Source organism: Eleutherodactylus coqui, chromosome 4 (genome assembly GCF_035609145.1).
Source record: "Eleutherodactylus coqui strain aEleCoq1 chromosome 4, aEleCoq1.hap1, whole genome shotgun sequence".
Lineage (NCBI taxonomy): Eukaryota > Metazoa > Chordata > Amphibia > Anura > Eleutherodactylidae > Eleutherodactylus > Eleutherodactylus coqui.
Window position 1 is genome coordinate 148,391,291 of NC_089840.1, and position 19,465 is coordinate 148,410,755.

Below are 19,465 nucleotides of genomic sequence, written 5' to 3' on the forward strand. Positions count from 1 at the left end.
GCAATGCCCGCATTGACGTTCGCACCAGGCGAAGAAGCGCCTCCAGGCGCAATGGTAGATCTTCGAAGAAGACTGTTTCCGCGCCCTAATCATGGTGCTGATAACCAGATCTGTGAATCCTTGGGCTCTCAACACCGCGGGTTCAACTTCCACGCCGTCAAACACAGCATTGGTAAATGCTGGTGGAAAAGGGGCCCATACAAGAGGAGATCCTTGTGCAGTGGGAGATGCGGCGGCATGTCGACAAGCAGATCCATGAATTCGGCATACCATGCTGGACGCGGCCAATCCAGAGTGATGAGCAGTACCGGAATGTGTTGCCTCTTGATCTTCTTGATGACCCTGTGTAACAGAGGGAACGGTGGGAATAGGTACAGGAACTGGAACCACGACCATGTGATGACAAGGGCATTCACTGCTGAGGCCAGAGGGTCCTGGGACCTTGATACGAACCAAGAGATCTTGCAGTTGAGCCTGGAGGCCACGAGGTCTGGAGACCATGTCCGGCCGTATCCAATGATGACAAAGTTGCTGAGAGACGTCTGGTGCAAAGTCGAGAATCAATAGATAAATTGCTCAAAGCTCCAGAACATTTATTGGGAGACGCACTTTCGCAGTGAACCACAGACCCTGGGTTATGTGAGGAGGGAGCAAACCCCCCCCAGCCTGATAGACTGGTGTCAGTCGTGATCACCCTCCAGTGGAGGAAGAGGAATGACTGAGCCTGGAGTATGAAAGGAGACAATAACCACCACTCCAGGGGCGGTGAAGCGACTCCGGAAGAGTGATCCCCTGGTCCAGGCTCATTGGGTCCATGTTTTAAAGAGTAAGCAGGCGTCGCTGCAGATCCCGCAAGTGAAACTGCGCAAAGGGTATGGCTGTAAAGGACGCCACCATGAGGCCCACGGCTCTCATCGCATGCCGGATGGAAACAGAATGCGAAGGCCCATAAACTGACCCTGAAGCACTTGCTTTGCGACTGGTATTGACACACGTGCCTGCACAGTGTCCAGGATCATCCCCAGGAATTCCAGACGTTATGAGTGGACGAGCTGAACCATTCCAGAGTGAGTAAGGAGATGTGCAAACTTTCCAGGCTGGCCGTCTCCGATGGACCCTCGATGAGGATATCTTTCAGATAGGGTATGACTATGATCCTCCTGGAGTGAAGGAGTTCCATTATGGCTGCCAGTACCTTGGTGAAGACCCTGGGAGACGTTGCCAACCCAGAAGGGAGGGCCCGGAACTGGTAATGCCTGCCTTGAATGACAAACCGCAGGAACCGTTGATGCGCTTGACGAAGCAGAACGCGCATCCTGGATGTTGATGGACGACAGGAAATCATGGCGGTCTAGGAACGCTATGACCAAACGGATAGACTCCATGTAAAAATGCCGCAACTCAACATACCGGTTCAGCAGCTTGAGGTCCAGTACTGGACGAAGTGAGCCATCCTTCTTTAGCACGATGAACAGGTTTGAGTAGAACCCTGTAAAGCGCTGGCCTTGTGGAGCTGGCACTATGACTTGCTGTGCCAAAAGATGGTCGATTGCCCCCAGGAGCTTTCTGGCCTTGGTGGGGCATTTGGGAATGGGAGATGCAAAAAAAAAACAAAAAACTGGTGGAGCGCCTCACCTCGAGGATCGGCGGCAGATGATCTTCATGTGGAGGGCTTGAAGAAGAGGCTTTGTGGGGCAAGGAAGCTGCTGCCACGCAGGGCACGGTTTGTAGTAGGGATGTTTCCTTTACTCCTGAGCAACAGTAGCACGATCTGCCGATCGCGGACTAGAGCGACGTAAAGAAAGAAAGAACGTGTGGCCCTTGGGTGCGGGCCTAGTATGTTTTGGCCTGTTTTGAGGTAACAGAGTGCTTTTGCCCCCTGTAGCCTCTGCAATAATGTCGTCCAGCTTGTCCTTAAACAAGCGGGAGCCCAGGCAGGGAAGATTAGTTAGCCTTTTCTCAGAAGTGGTGTCTGCATCCAATGCCTTCTGCCAGAGGATGCAACGACCTATCACTGACAAGGCTCGTACTAACAGTCGCGCAACATGTAGAGTGGCCTCACAGGCAAAACTGACACCTACCTCTAGTTGCGCGAGAAGCGTCTTCGCTTGTGCAAAGGCATTCGCAGGGAGGCCCTCTCGAAGTTGTTTGGCTGGGGACAGGGAAGGACGGGGAAGTGGACGCCGGCTGCAGTAGTTGGGCTGTGAATGCCTGGAGCGCTTGTGTGGTCTACCACAAGAGGGCATGCCACGGTCAAACCTATCCACAATGGAAAGAACCACATGAGTCACGGGTCTTAACCATTCCGATTCTGCGGTGGGTAGCAGCTGAGAAACCGCACTGTCAGAATCTGATTCTGAGCAAGGGTTCGCAGGGGGCGGCTGTCGCAGAGGGATGCAGGCTTTGCACAGCGGGGTTACGTGGTGATGGGAAAACTGCTTCTGACAGCGTTCACACGCATAAGTGGGGAGACCAGGCATAGGCTCAGCTCCCTCAGTGACATGATGGTAGTAGGAAGTCTAGAAACAACTACCACTCGCTGAGAACAATAAGGGGTAACTTGTGCTGCCTAATGGCAGCCTTACCTACTGTAGACCAGCAGCTGGAGTCCCCTGAGAATTAGCCTGGTAGACTAGCAGCACCATGAGGTGAGAGAAAAGAGCAGCAAGCAGCCCCCACCTTCCCCAACACACTAGGCCACGCCCCCACCCAAAAAAGGGAGGGTCATGGCCTAAAGGAGCCTGAAGCCAGAGACTCAACTTTTAGCAAGATCACAGGCCTCCAAGCTTCCCCCGAACAGAAACCAAGCGGCCGAGGGCAGGGGGAGGTAGGGCATGCCACAGTAGAGAGCAGATGGGGGTCCTGAGCTATGGTTGTAGCTGATGCAATAGCAGTCAGCAATGAGAAAAAGCAGGTGGAGCGGGAAGCCTGCATCCCTGCACTAACCTGGGGTGTCAACCTGATATATCCGATGGGCTCCTGCAGCTTCCACCTTGAGCGGACGAATGGAGCCTGGGACTCCTCTGTGTAGGTTCCACTGTAAGCAGCGTCCGGAGCTGCGTATCTTCTGTGAAAATGGGGTGCAGAGCACGGTAGCCAGAGAGCAGCTTCCCTGCCTGGACGGCAGTGGGAAAAAACAAGTGAGCCTGCGGGAATGATAGGAAGACCTAAACCCACAAATCCTCTGTCTGGGTAAAATAAAAAATTCTTCTTGCAGACATGTTAGAAACATGTCTGACCCCCTTGGACATAAAGCTAAGGAGGAGTCAACTTTTGTTGAAGCTTTATGTCGCCTCCTAGGGGAAGCTACTACCCACTCTATCCTGTATCTCCGATATTCCTGACAAGAAATCAAGACGCGGCCTGGCTGCGCACAATGGTAATACAATAATGGTGGCAACAAATGTTGTAGTTTGAATGATCGCGTGACGCCAATACGCCTTTTCAGCAAAGCTTTTGGTAGCGATGTAATAAATGTAATAAAGAGTCCAAATATGATTTGATAAAATGAACCAAAGGTACACAGTTTACTTAATGCTTGGGTGATTAATAACAATTCATACTTTGCAGAACTTACAATTAGCAATAATTTAAACATATTTGCTGTGAGAAGAGAATACAAGTCTGCCATTCTAAGTTATCTGGGGGATCTTCCGGACAGGTATTTGTAGAGTAATGGAGAGCTTGCGCAGAGTTGATTGTACTCACACTGACTCCTAGCTACATGGGGCACGTACACAAACTGTTGAGAAGTATTCTTTCAGGTTCCTTCTCCTCACTAAGACTTGTTTCTGACCACTTCCTCCATTCCCCGGTCTCCTTTCCTCTCGGTCCTCGGAGAAGTTGCACCCCATATCCAAATGGGGCAGACTTGAACTTAGCCTGGACGGAATCGTTGGAGCCTGAGCCCCCTCTGCGAGTCTTCCTTCTCAGACTACATCTCTCTCTTTCTCCACACTCTGACCACGCCCTTCCTAACCAAACCCAGACAGAACACAAGTCATACACGCAACACAAAGCAGGTTCGGGTGACAGGAATTCGGACACACTAAAGGCCCTTTTAGACACAACAAGAAATCGCTCAAAGCTGTCTTTTGTGCGATTCTCATTCTGTCTAAATGCAGGGACATCGTGCAGTTTTAGCTTGCTAGAACTAAGCGATCAGCTGTTATTAGCAGAGCCATCTATCAGCCGACTGCGCTGATAAGATTCTCTGTGCCTATGTCCTGCTGTGAGTTTACAGTGGGGACACTGGCAGTCAGAGTGGAGAAGAATACAGTTGTTTGCATATGCAAAGCAGCTATACTGTTGTATTAGCGGCCGTGGCTGTGCCCCAGTCCGCTTCCATATTCTATAGTAGCTAATTAGCTACTATAAAGTATGCAAAGATGATCGCTCATTTGAGCGACGTTTGAGCGATAATCTATCAGTGTAAATGGGGCTTAAAGGGTAGTAGCACAGACACACACAGACGGTCCAAATGAGGTAGCCAAACAAGTGCTATGAGGACCCCAACTTTTGTGAGATGTGTTGCTGCCAACAATTTATGAAGGAGTTTTTTTTTTTTTTTTTTTAATGAAATGGAACAATGGGTATTACTGTATCGTGTCACCACCGGAAGCTAGAGGTTTGACAGGTCTTGGATGCAGAAATGCCGCTGTCACACCCCTAGCTCCCGATTGGCTGTATAGCAGAAGGTCCTAGCAGCGTCTGTATTGAGTTGTGGCTGCCCTGCAGGGTTAGGGTTCGGGTAATTTTTCCTGTTGGGCTTATATTATTAGCTGTACATGCTTCCATGGAAGCATGTACAGCTAATAATGTAAGCCTACCAGGAAAAGTAACCCTAACCCTGGAGGGCAGCCCAAAATCAATACAGACGCTGTCGTAGCTGAGCTCAGCTACTCCCCTTCACTGAAGCCTCCCTGCGGTTCACTCCCCCGTCAGCCCCCACATTTTTATGGCAGCGGCAGCACTTGGGGAGACAGACAGTGAAGCTGCTAAGGAGATCGCTGGTGGGAGAGGACAGCCGTCGGCGGCAGCGGGGCCAATATAGGGGAGACGGGGAGAGTGACAGTGTGGACCGGAGGTGTGAGAGGACAGCCGACGGGAGCAGTCCCACGAAAGGGGAGAGTTCCAGTGGGGACCAGAGATGGGAGATGACAGCCAGGGGGAGCAGGGCCACTACAGGGGAGATAGGCACAGTTACACCAGAGAGCAGAGGTGGGAGAGGACAGCCGCCGGGAGTGAGGCTGCTGTCTGCAACTGCTCTCCTATGTTCTCTACCTGCTGCAGCTGTGACCGGCGGCAATGATTCCAGGTCCAAATTCTCCTCCCAGACGCGCAGCCTGCAAACTTTCTCACTCACTGCTAGGGCCTTCGAGCCTGAGGAAGAGGAGCCAACAGCTGGCCAATCAGGAACAGGGGGCGTCAACCCCCTGTCAATCGTGTCTCCACCAGTACTTCCTGGTGGTGACAAGATACAATAATACCGAACCACTGTCCCCCTCTGATAGGTTATATGTTCTACTGGGAATAAAATGTGGTTAGATGAGATTTCTAAGTCATTGCATTTTTTTTTCTGTACATTTTACACAGCGGCCCAATATTTTTGGAACTGGAGTTGTATTTTTATGGGGCATTATTACTGTCTAAAGGTCACAGAGGGAATTATTTTATAGGGGCTATAGGAGGAATTATTACTGTATAAAAGGGATATTTTTACTCAACAAAGGTGCACTACTATGGGTATTATTACTATGTGGGAACACAATTGGGGCACGAATATTGTGTGGGACACTAAGAAGGCCACTATTACTGTTTGGGATACAATAGAGGACGCTATTACTGTGAGGTGCACAATATGGAACACTATCTGGCACTACTATTTTATGGGCATTTTTTATCATGGTTTCCAGGGTGAGGTTTGTGTTGCATGATTCTGGGGGGTAATTGTAGTTATGAGACCTTCATTTCTGAACTACAAAAAGTTGGAGGCAGCGTGCCACACAGCAGGCATTGGGAGTAGCACCAAGATGGGGACTTTGTAGGTTGATTAACATTTTTTGGGGTGCTGGAAAAGTGAGGAACAACAATGTGTCTCTTGCAAATGCTTAATTTATGTTTCTCAACTAACAAAATGCAAAGAGAATGAACAAAAGAGAAAGTTAAATCAAATCAGTATTTGGTGCAATTCCCTTCATCTTTGGAACAACATCAATTCTTCTAGTTGCATCAGGGATGTTGTAGGATTATAGTCAGGTGTATGATTAACTAATTATCCCAATCCGGTGCTAATCATCAATGTTACTGTACACCAGATATACATGGAAGTCCGGTAATTCTGCTCATGAATGAAGAATATACACTGCTTCCTTCCTAGTATAGAGGGATAACCCCTGACTGTCAGCACTATCATGTGTGATACAACCACCGGTAAAGATATAGCATTCCTTCTCATTAGCATGTCTCAGAGCGGGGAAGTAAAGAACACAACAGAATGTGCCCCCGACGCACAGAACGCACTCGGCCGTTACACTTTATCCAGAAGGTTCTGTCCTGGCTTGAAGCAAGTATAAAAAAAAAAAAAAACACTTTTCCTTGCTTAACGAAGCAGAACATCTGCACCTGAGTGTTCATAAATACTAAATAGATCCGAGGCGTCTAGATTTACTCCAACTCTGCTATGTGCGCCCGCAGCCAGGGAGATAATATGTTTATCTGGGACCCGTGCCCTCTCCGTGGCCAGAACCTGTCACAACTCCACATGGCAATTTTCCTGGGATGAGGGGAAAGTGGGGGGGGGGGGGGGGGTGAAGGGGGGGGATGCCTACAGATCTAATGTTATGTGCTACGGGGTGCAGCGGCCAGGCATTGTGTGTACGGGGGTGCAGCCCGCCAGCGGCCAGGCATTGTGTGTACGGGGGTGCAGCCCGCCAGCGGCCAGGCATTGTGTGTACGGGGGTGCAGCCCGCCAGCGGCCAGGCATTGTGTGTACGGGGGTGCAGCCCGCCAGCGGCCAGGCATTGTGTATACCGGGGTGCAGCCCGCCAGCGGCCAGGCATTGTGTATACCGGGGTGCAGCCCGCCAGCGGCCAGGCATTGTGTATACCGGGGTGCAGCCCGCCAGCAGCCAGGCATTGTGTATACCGGGGTGCAGCCCGCCAGCAGCCAGGCATTGTGTATACCGGGGTGCAGCCCGCCAGCAGCCAGGCATTGTGTATACCGGGGTGCAGCCCGCCAGCAGCCAGGCATTGTGTATACTGGACCCTTGTTCCTGCAGCTATAGTCTTGTATATGTGTCGGTCCCCTGCGTAGGAGGGGGCTTCCAGCTCTGGGTGGGGATGAAGGGCCAGGAATAGCTTTCTTCTGCTTCAGCTCAGCTTGTTTGTGTGTAACTTCTGCTTTCTGTCTGAGTCAGTGTGACACCAGCAGCCCTTCTAGAAGGTGCACAAGGCGGACCACCACCACAAGTTTCTCGCCCTCTCGCTGCAGTGCAGAAAGCTGATCTGAATGTAAAGAATGTGTTGATAATAAAGGGCTTTAATACTGAAGTCCTCGCATGGGAAGACATTGTATTCATGTTACTTTCATTTGTTTCCCCTTTTTCACTGTATCCATCACCCGTATTTTGTGTAATCGCACATAGTCCTGCGAATCTCAGGAAGAGATATTTGCCTAGGAACGCTTGTTTTCAATGTTCATTCCTTGACTCCAGGTCTTCCACAAGAAGAGTTGCCCAATGTCTTGGAGTTTCTGAATCAGTTCTCATGTAAGTTTTGTGACTGTAGGCCTCAGGATCCGATCCACTCCACCCAGAGCGCTCGTTCTCGTGAGGGAGGGGTGCTCGCTTAAGGAAATCCATGAGGGCTGAAGGTGTGTGGGGACGCCATAAAAGACATTAGAAATGTGCAGCATTGGCTGAATACATTTCACGCAAAAGAAAACAAAATTGCAGATGAGAGGAGGAGCGGCCGTCAGTCACATCAAACGCCGGTAAGAACCAACAACGTGCGGAGGAAGTGATTCAAGATGACAGACGCAGCGCCGATCTGGATGTCACTGCCACATGGAGCGTGTCATCTGGCTCCACACAAGCGATCATTACTGTTCTCCATCGCGCCTAATATGTGGTAAAATGTTAAATGACAGAGCGGGAAAGAAAAAAAAGAAACCAGGAAGACTGTGCATCACAGCGGGCGGGAGACGCCGGCAGCGGGCGCAGGAGATATGTTGTCATATGCAGGCAAAGACTGATGCCACACGCAGGTCCACACCGGATTATATACGCAGCGTTCTACCACAGGCTCGTGTGACCCAGGCCTCAGGCTGCAGTATCAATTTTGTGCGAACTATGGCAAAACAACTTTGCTTGCCCTGTGCGGATGCATACAAGGAGCGGGCTGGTAAGTGCGCACAACAAGGGTCGCAGCAGTCTTCATCTCTCCCCTCACCAACTAGCATGTGGTGTTTGTCCATCCAGCAAACCGGACGTTTACAGTCTCCATCCACTTGAATTTCCTCGCCTGCGGCGCTCCGGCAATCCCCATCGCAGACAGCTCCGCTTCCTCAATCTGTCACCAGGAAGTTACTCATACACAACACGTACCCAAATCTGCACAGAACTAACACTTCACACCACAATGCAAAATCTAAAGGGAAGCTGAAGATGTATAAAGACAGATTTATTTCTTACAGAATCAGAATGGAACCATTGCGTATAATAAAACCGCACCCTGTGATCTCCCAGAATGTGACCTGACCGTCACCCCCGAACACTCGGACCTCTAAACAAAGCCATTCAATACAGGCTTCTTGCTGCAAATGCTACTCCAGAGGGTGAGAAGTAGATGGTTGACCTCACACAGAGAGCTGCTGTTCCTCTACTGAAGGATACTAATATGTGCTGATACGTATAAGAGAAGCGTGACTGTAATACATTCGTTAGCTGACTGCCTCCAATGGGCAATTAGAAACCAGCAGATCTGTGTTTCGGGGTGACCCCTTCATCAGTCAGGGTGAAACATAACCCTTGGGGCTTGGGATGTGGACCCAAAAGTGCTGGCAACTTCTCCAGGTATTCCTGGGCCCAGCCGTCTCCGCTCCTGGTACAACCAGCATTTTTGGGTCCACATCCCAAGCCCCAAGAGTTATGTTTCACTCAGCTTGACTGGTGAAGTGGTGACCCCGAAACACGGATCTGCTGGTTTCTAATTCATGTGATAAGAGAAATTGGATATTTCATTCTGTTTTGTGATCACAAAGATATCATAGAATGGTAGAGTTGGAAGAGACCTCCAGCGTCATCTGGTCCTACCCCCTGTTCAATGCAGGATTCACTAAATCATCCCAGACAGATATTTGTCCAGCTTTAGTTTGAACACTTCCATTGAAGGAGAACTCACCACCTCCGGTGGTAACCTGTTCCACTCCTTGATCACCATCACTGTTTAATATCTAATCTGTCTCCCCTCCCTTTCAGTTTCATCCCATTGCTTGAAATCTATGTCACATTACAATCAAGGAATCTGTAGGCCAGGTCATCATCTTGAACTCTATGTCACATTATGATCAAACAATTCTTTCCATGTGGCAGGATTGCATTATCCTACTGAGAGCAGCCGCTGCCATTAAGAAACACTGGCGTTATGATGGTAAGTACTTGGTCTACAACAAAATTTAGGTAGGTGATACATGTGAAAGTAACACCCACATGAATGCCAGGACCCGAGGCTTCTCGGTAGAACGTTGCCCAGATGTTCCCTAGCTGTAATGCATCCTAGTGCGGTCTCTTCCCTAGGTCGGCGGTGCACATACATGGCCGTTCGCATAATGGACTCATCAGACAAGACCACCTTCTTCCATGGCTCCAGTTCTGATGCTCACATAGGCACGGGAGTTGCTTTTGGTGGTGTACTGGGGTGGGCATGACAACCCATAGGCAACAAGTTGTGATACATTATGGGGCTTATTGACTAATACTGTGCAAGAAAACAGCACCCCCGGGCCGAACAGAACCGAACAATGTCAAACAGCCCCCTTTTGACAATAATGGGGGTCCGTTCGATTTCCGTCCAGCAGTCCGGCATTTTGCTATAATTTATAAGACAAAACAGCGCTGCTTGCAGGGCCATTATCTCCGGTTTTCTAGCGATCATCAGCAACAGAAGTTGTAAATCGGACCTCCAACACAGATGTGAACGGACCCTTAGACAGTGCAAACAAATATGGCAGTGTTATCATAGTGGCCCCGCTGAATCATAAAGCTGTCAGATTTTACCATGGTCTAGTTAAGTTTAGACCACATAATAGTTGAGTTAGTTTATGCCAAAAAATTGCAGCTAAATTTAGGAGCAATTCACAACAATTTGGCACAATTTTTGGAACAATTTAGGCCACTGCCCTTTTTGGGACAAGTCGGAAAAACTGCCTGAAAATGCCTAAAAACACAATGCAAAGCATGACATTTTCTGGAGTAATTTGCACCAGAAAACTGTCGTATTTTGACTGGCAAATAAGCCCCTACAGGGAGAATTTAGTAAGCCTGGGACACAGCGCACTTAAGACACCGGCCTCCTTACGTATTAAACACGCCCCGGCAACTCAATGCGCCTACTCAGCAATATATGGCAGGTCTGGTCGGCTTTTGGTGTACATTATACATAAATTAGTCAGGCCAGGGTGGGGGCAAGGGCCGTCCCCTCCAGGCTTTTCAGAAAAGTGGCGAACCCAAGTGCAGAAAGTGAAAATTCACACATTTTTGTGTAAATACCCACCTGCGCAAAAAAGCACACCTTTTTTATGCCAGAAACTGGTATAAAATGGTTTCTAGATGCCCCCTACATGTTCAGTCATTGCAGTTTGTGCTCCTTTGTGATGAGATCAGACGAGCTAGCCCTTCACACACCGAGGCATCAATGAGCCTCGGTCGCCCCAAACTACTTTTGGCAGGTACTGCATATTGTGAACACCCCACAAGTTCTGCCATTTTGGATCTGTTTTGACCCGCTAACCACCACACTTCAGCCCTTTTCAGAGTCTGATCCCTACATTTGCCCATTTTTCCTGTTTCCATCACATCCAGAACGGACTGCTCACTTGCTGCCTATAAACCTCACCCATCGCAGGCGCCATTGTCCTGAGATAATGTTATTTGCTTGGTTTTAATGTTATGCCTCCTCGGTGTATATACATTGGGAAACATAAGAGAAGTTGGAGGTTCACTATATATAGAGAGTAATTGTTTGTATGTCGTGAAGCATCAACAAGTCCAAGGCGCCTTCTTCTCAAGTATTAAACGAGTCTCTTCTTCCATAGAAGTCACCCGTTTGGGTCTGCACCGCATGTGCTTGATGGCGGCCGGTAACAGGCGACCCGTCACTGGATGTATTATATAGAAGAAACTAGACTTATTCCTATCCGCGAGATGTCGGGCGTGAACTTGATGCATTCTGCAGCCTAGCGGAAGTCTCGAGATCACAAGTGCGACACAGGAGGCCGGTACTAAACGTCTTCGTATGTTGAATTTGTTGCATTTTCGCACAATTAAACAGATGATGGGAAGTGGCGTGACGCTCGCCGGGACACTTCACATTTAGCTAAAATTGCGGTTTCATCCTAAAGCAATGTATGGTTTCTGAGGAGTAAAGCAGTAAATGCCAGTCCCTGTAGGGGCAGGTGGGCATATCTATGGCACTACTTATGATTGGCATCCTGTGATGGGCGGGTCGGTAGCTGTGACTCACGGCCCCCATTTAGCACTGAGGACATAGGAGATTGTGTTATATGCTGGGCAGCGAGGACCGGCTCAGCTGTGATAAATAAGTGCGCTGGACAGCTGGAGGCCGAGTGCCATATGCAGCCAGTGTGTGATGCCAAGAGGTGCCCAACAATGTGACAGCGACCTCACAAACCGCTTGGCGTATATCTGTTCACAGGTGTGTCCATTACAGATGTACAGCTCTTAGGGCTCTTTTACACTGAATGATCCCATCCATCTACTGCGGCCGCAGTCACTGAGCGACGATCCCCCCCCGTCCGCTGCGGCCGCAGTCACTGAGCGACGATCCCCCCGGTCCGCTGCGGCCGCAGTCACTGAGCGACGATCCCCCCGGTCCGCTGCGGCCGCAGTCACTGAGCGACGATCCCCCCGGTCCGCTGCGGCCGCAGTCACTGAGCGACGATCCCCCCGGTCCGCTGCGGCCGCAGTCACTGAGCGACGATCCCCCCGGTCCGCTGCGGCCGCAGTCACTGAGCGACGATCCCCCCGGTCCGCTGCGGCCGCAGTCACTGAGCGACGATCCCCCCGGTCCGCTGCGGCCGCAGTCACTGAGCGACGATCCCCCCGGTCCGCTGCGGCCGCAGTCACTGAGCGACGATCCCCCCGGTCCGCTGCGGCCGCAGTCACTGAGCGACGATCCCCCCGGTCCGCTGCGGCCGCAGTCACTGAGCGACGATCCCCCCGGTCCGCTGCGGCCGCAGTCACTGAGCGACGATCCCCCCGGTCCGCTGCGGCCGCAGTCACTGAGCGACGATCCCCCCGGTCCGCTGCGGCCGCAGTCACTGAGCGACGATCCCCCCGGTCCGCTGCGGCCGCAGTCACTGAGCGACGATCCCCCCCGTCCGCTGCGGCCGCAGTCACTGAGCGACGATCCCCCCGTCCGCTGCGGCCGCAGTCACTGAGCGACGATCCCCCCGTCCGCTGCGGCCGCAGTCACTGAGCGACGATCCCCCCGTCCGCTGCGCCCTCAGTCACTGAGCGACGATCCCCCCGTCCGCTGCGCCCTCAGTCACTGAGCGACGATCCCCCCGTCCGCTGCGCCCTCAGTCACTGAGCGACGATCCCCCCGTCCGCTGCGCCCTCAGTCACTGAGCGACGATCCCCCCGTCCGCTGCGCCCTCAGTCACTGAGCGACGATCCCCCCGTCCGCTGCGCCCTCAGTCACTGAGCGACGATCCCCCCGTCCGCTGCGCCCTCAGTCACTGAGCGACGATCCCCCCCGTCCGCTGCGCCCTCAGTCACTGAGCGACGATCTCCGTCCGCTGCGCCCTCAGTCACTGAGCGACGATCTCCGTCCGCTGCGCCCTCAGTCACTGAGCGACGATTTCCGTCCGCTGCGCCCTCAGTCACTGAGCGACGATCTCCGTCCGCTGCGCCCTCAGTCACTAAGCGACGATCTCCGTCCGCTGCGCCCTCAGTCACTAAGCGACGATCTCCGTCCGCTGCGCCCTCAGTCACTGAGCGACGATTCCCCTGGCCGCTGCGCCCACAGTCACTGAGCGACAATCCCCCTTGCCGCTGCGCCCGCAGTCACTATGTGATGACCCCCTGCCCGCTGCGGCCGCAGTCACTGAGCGGCGATCCCCCCGTCCGCTGCGGCCGCAGTCACTGAGCGGCGATCCCCCCGTCCGCTGCGCCCTCAGTCACTGAGCGACGATCCCCCCGTCCGCTGCGCCCTCAGTCACTGAGCGACGATCCCCCCGTCCGCTGCGCCCTCAGTCACTGAGCGACGATCCCCCCGTCCGCTGCGCCCTCAGTCACTGAGCGACGATCCCCCCGTCCGCTGCGCCCTCAGTCACTGAGCGACGATCCCCCCGTCCGCTGCGCCCTCAGTCACTGAGCGACGATCCCCCCGTCCGCTGCGCCCTCAGTCACTGAGCGACGATCCCCCCCGTCCGCTGCGCCCTCAGTCACTGAGCGACGATCTCCGTCCGCTGCGCCCTCAGTCACTGAGCGACGATCTCCGTCCGCTGCGCCCTCAGTCACTGAGCGACGATCTCCGTCCGCTGCGCCCTCAGTCACTGAGCGACGATCTCCGTCCGCTGCGCCCTCAGTCACTGAGCGACGATCTCCGTCCGCTGCGCCCTCAGTCACTGAGCGACGATCTCCGTCCGCTGCGCCCTCAGTCACTAAGCGACGATCTCCGTCCGCTGCGCCCTCAGTCACTAAGCGACGATCTCCGTCCGCTGCGCCCTCAGTCACTGAGCGACGATTCCCCTGGCCGCTGCGCCCACAGTCACTGAGCGACAATCCCCCTTGCCGCTGCGCCCGCAGTCACTATGTGATGACCCCCTGCCCGCTGCGCCCGCAGTCACTAAGCGACGATCCCCCTATCCGCTGCGCCCACAGTCACTGAGCAATGATCGCCCTGCCCGCTGCGCCTGCAGTCACTGAGTGATGACCCCCCCTGCCCGCTGCGCCTGCAGTCACTGAGTGATGACCCCCCCCTGCCCGCTGCGCCTGCAGTCACTGAGTGATGACCCACGCTGCGCCTGCAGTCACTGAGTGATGACCCCCCTGCCCGCTGCGCCTGCAGTCACTGAGTGATGACCCCCCTGCCCGCTGCGCCTGCAGTCACTGAGTGATGACCCCCCTGCCCGCTGCGCCTGCAGTCACTGAGTGATGACCCCCCTGCCCGCTGCGCCTGCAGTCACTGAGTGATGACCCCCCTGCCCGCTGCGCCTGCAGTCACTGAGTGATGACCCCCCTGCCCGCTGCGCCTGCAGTCACTGAGTGATGACCCCCCCTGCCCGCTGCGCCTGCAGTCACTGAATGATGACCCCCCCTGCCCGCTGCGCCTGCAGTCACTGAGTGAACTATATCATCGACAACCGGAGGGTGTCTGTGTCCAAGGATGTACTAAATACATAACACCATGAGCATACCAAGGATTGCCGCTGCAGGTAGGTAGATGCATTCAGCATCGCCTAGTTGTAGGTCCGTTCATACATGGCGGATCTGCTGGGGGGCTTCTTGCAGCGAATACACTGGGAATCCGCAGTGGTCAAATCAACAACTAAATGCTGCAGATTTTAACCCTTCTATTTCGGGGGCTGAAAACCACAGTACAATTAGTCACGCTGCGGATTTAGAATCTGCAGGGTTTTCAAAAGCACTGCGGATTTGTTATGGACATTTCCTGCTCCATGCACAGATTTAAGTTATCTCCCTCACGTCTTGTACTGTAAATGCTCCTTGAATTCCATAAGAGCTGCACCTGCAGTATCACCCCTGGCCACTGCACCATGGACAGCATGATGTGCTTCCTGAGGATAGCTCATCAGTAGAAAAAAAATAAATCAAACAAGCCCCAGATAGCCTTCCAAGAAGTTCCTGCGGTCGGTTTTGGGTCATTATGCTTCTATACTGTGAAGTGCGTCCTGTCGGTTTTGCAGTATTTACCTAATCTGAGCAGAAAGTATAACTCTATAGAATGTATTCTACAACTATCCACAGCCATCAATATACACCAGCGAGACAATCCCCATGGCACCTATACTAAACGGACGACGTGGCCTCTTTCGTTGTACTCTGGTCCTCCAATCATTGGGAGACAACGTGTTCGCTTCCCGTTAGTTGTTCAGTTCCCGCATGCAGAAAACTGAATGAAGGATCGGCCGTGTAAACAGGTGGTTATCATCTATGAGCGACTGCCTGTTCAGTATAAATGGAGGCCGACCGCTCCGCCTCCATTCACTGATCGATGCTCCTGCCTGTGTAAAAGCACAGGGATGATCATGGCTGGGATGAGCTGTCGGCATCTGCACCCGACAAGTGGTCCCGTGAAAAAGGATCTTAAGTCGTCTCTAAATAGTAGCCTCTGACAGCGATACGCCTGACGCCGCTCTCACACAGCCCGCTTCTAACCGTCATTAGTTTACAACAAGACACACCTGGTATCACCACAGCCATAAAAGTCTCCTCAAAATAGCCAGAGAACCACACACAACACCAGAATTGCACTTTTTGGTCATCCCATCTCTAAGAAAAAAAATGTAATAAAAAGCAATCAAAAAGTCGTATGTAGTGTACAGCGCTACAACTAGAAACCACAGGACGCACCGTCAAGGATAAACACCCTCACACAACCCCGTCAATGGAAAGAGAAGAAAAAAAAGTTATGGCGGTCAGAAGGCGGGGGCAGGAAAAAAAAACATTTTAAAATATTTTTTAAAAGTAGTAGATCAAAAATAAAACTAACTACCTATCATGCTGATCGCACTGACCCCCAAAATAAAGTGATGTCATCACTGCCGCACGTAGTGTGCAGGACGGAAAAGACCGTCCGCTGGACGGAAAAAACCAAACTCGCCCCGTAAAAGACAAGCCCTCGGACAGCTACGGTGGCGGGGGAAAAAAAAGACTTAAGATTTTTTGAAAGTGAGGAGACAAAACCAAAAATTGAAAAAACAAGAAGGGGCCACGTCCTTAAAGGGTTAAAATGTAGATTGGAATTAACACATAAATGACATTTGTTGCCAGGTGGTCTTTATGGTTGCGCCTTCCCCTTTAAGTTGCCCAGCGTCATTCCAGTTGTGTTGCAATCACAGGACAGACGTTACACAACAATCCTGTTCTGCAAATGTTCCTCACATCTCTATAAACAGCGGCCTCAATCTGTTTCATCTTGTCCTAAAAACAGAAATAAGGTGGCAGCAGGACGGCGGCTGGACGTCACATGACATGCAGCTCCTGAGAACAGACCGAGCCCGAGCATCACACCAGCGCAGGCCTTCCTGAGGGCACCCAACAGAGGTCGTGTCATTGTAGGGTTGTCCAGCCACCGTTCTATCGGACCCCGCATCACATCTACAAACCTTACGGGAGGCAAATGTCAAGGTTTGGAGGAATAAACGTTCCTGCGCACAAGTCACACGGCAAACCCTAAAATGATGTTTGGGTGGCAAAGGCCTGTGTGTAGCGTCTGTGGGCGGTGAGGGGGCAACACAGCAGGAACATCCCACTCCAGCCGGCCTTCAGACAACTGCATGCTGGGTGGGACCGCCGCCAAGACAATGTTCAGCAAGTGTCGTCCAAGGCCCCCGTTCACAGGATCCACCATACCTGCGGGACTTCGGATGCTTGGCGTCTGTCCGCCCCAGCATGCACTGCATCTTGGCACGCTCCATGGCATACCTGGCAGGAGAGTATGAGAGTAAGCCTCCACACCTCCTTTATGGTGCCCACACACAGTATATGGAAGCTGGCCAAACCTGGGCAATGTGAGACCCGATGGGCATGTTATGTGAATGGGGGCTGACTACCCCATAGCAGATGGAAGGAGGACGGGCATGCTGGATGTTAGGAGTGGTCAGCGACTTATTCCCTTCTCCCCGCTATAAACACAGGCTCCCCCTGCCCGGAGGAGTCAAGAGGAATAAATAGCTCTGGTTGCACACTTGAGACTATCTGAAGTGGCCACCTTCAAGGGGTCATCCAGGAATTAGATACAGATGTAGCAAAGTCTAACTTGACTAATCACTTTCTGCAACAGGTTATCCTATCCCATGGAAATAATCACTATCATCACAACAAAAGCCCTCATAAAGCTGATGGGGGCAGATATGCTGCGGCACAGAGTCATCTTACAGAGGCTGAACAGGAGGTCTTCGTAGGTTCTGTCATGGGGAGCAGGAATTAAAAAATATATAATTTGGACAACCCTGATGAAGGGGGTCCGTCTGCTGGAGTGTGCTGTATATACCGCCGGCATCATGTTATAGAGCCGGAGGAGCCGACGGATATATAGTTTATGGGGAAGATTCATGTGTTCTATCCATTTATATCTCTGCTGATTCTGAGCATGGCTGTATATACAGAGGTAGCTGTCCGTTACTGATGGCTCCGCCCATTGGACTCAGAATGAGCAGAGATATAAACGAATTAACTACAAGTTCTGCTGAATCTTCCCCATAAACTATAAATCCGTCGGCCCGGCTCTACAACATGATGCCGGCGGTATAAACCGCACGCTCCAGCAGACGGACCCCCTTCATCAGCGTTGCCCGGGATGATGAGCTATTGTCATGGTAAGTCATCAGTATTGGTGCAGTGAGGGTCTGCCGCTGAGGACCCCCTCCAATCATGTGTGAGCGCTGCGGCCTCCTCTCCGGCCTGTGACATCACTTAGTCACCTGACCCGAAAGCAGCTCAGTCCTATTCCATCTGCCCGTCTACCTGGGATCTGGTGGGAGCAGCGTGAGGACGTTCCGGGGGTCCAAGGAGAGGTAGTACCATATTAAGATTAATAGCTGTGGGGGAAGTCTTACGGTCCCGATGAAACCCCTTTAAGAGACCATCGTGGGAGGGCCAACTCCGACACCCCCGCTGGTCAGCTGGTTGAAGGGGCGCGGTGCTTAGACTCTGCAGTCACATTCATTGGTCACCTGACTGTTCCTGCATCGCCCCTAAGGGGGCTTCAGTCCAGGAGACCCTCTGATGTCAAACAGATGCAGGTGACAAGATGACATTAGTGACATCAGACCACCATGGCCAATAGTGAGCAAGGAGCCCACAGCACTGGTCAGTGTGAGGGGCTTCTGCGGACCCTCAGGAAGCGCCCCCCACCCAAGTGGTGACAACATTGGTGACATCGGGCCACCACAGGCCAGTAGTGGTGCTCCCTCACAGTGACCAGTGCAGTGGGCTTCTGCAGCCCCCCCTCCCAGTTAGAGCTTCCCCCAGCTGTGACATTAGTGACAGGTCAGCAGGGGGCACTGATCAGTGTGAGGGGCTCCTGCAGCCCCCCAGTGATGACATCAGTGCTCCCTGCTGGCCTCACTAATCAGTGTGAGGGGCTCCTGCAGACCCCCAGCGATGACATTAGTGACAGGCCAGCAGGGGGCACTGGTTCCTGTGAGGGGCTCCTGCAGCCCCCCAGCGGTGACATTATGACAGGCCAGCAGGGGGCACTGGTCAGTGTGAGGGGCTCCTGCAGCCCCCCGGTGGTGACATTAGTGACAGGTCAGCAGGGGGCACTGGTCAGGGTGAGGGGCTCCTGCAGCCCCCTAGCGGTGACAAGGTCTCGCTGTCCCCTTAAGGCCCGCACAGCCCCCACCGCCCTCCAGGACCGGACAGTCCGGACCGTCAGCAGCAGCTGTGACCCAGATAACCTCCCGGATGTCCCGGCCATGACAGGTGTCCCCGGAGCTCCTCCCCCTCGGGCACTCCCCGGCTCTCAGCCCGCCGGTCCCCGTGAAGGTCACTCCTACCTGCCGCCGTGTGGTCGGTGCCGCCAGTAGTCCCGGAGCGCCCCGTGCCGGCGGCAGCCTCCTCAGCTCCCCGGTCTCCTCTCCGCCCCCTGTCACCGGCTCCTGTCAGAAGGGAGTTCGTTTCAACCGGCAGGGGACGCTGGCGAGCCGCGGAGGGGATGGAGTTCCCCACCGCGGAGAATTATGGGATATAAGACGCTATGGTCAGCGGCCGCCATGTTTGTCCCGGGCACGTGCCCTGTGTGTTAATCAGGCCTCCATCTTGCGGAAACTCCGGTGACGCATACTGTATGTAGACGGACTGGCAAGGTGCGCCCCCCAGAGGCCATGGGCAGCCATGGCGGCACAGTGCTCGTCTGTGCTAGTCAGTCATGTGCCAGCGACCAGCCGCAGCCTCTCTACAGAGGCCGGATGTCACCCAGTCTGGATGTTTCTATGGTTACTGAAGTACAAGTAGAAGTACTAAAGAAGTTTTTAC

The 19,465-nt window shown here is 52.9% G+C and overlaps 1 protein-coding gene across 4 annotated transcripts in view; it reads right to left on the reverse strand.

The window, feature by feature from the left end:
* TFEB (transcription factor EB) overlaps positions 1–19,199 on the reverse strand; it is a 36,273-nt gene extending 17,074 nt beyond the window's left edge. The window contains exon 1 of one of the 4 annotated variants that reach the window (XM_066600283.1): positions 18,988–19,199. The gene's annotated coding sequence lies outside the window, so the exon portion shown is untranslated. The remainder of the gene's footprint in view (positions 1–18,987) is intronic. The other 3 variants (XM_066600285.1, XM_066600282.1, XM_066600284.1) reach the window with 3 other exon arrangements.
* Between the last annotated feature and the right edge of the window lie 266 nt (positions 19,200–19,465).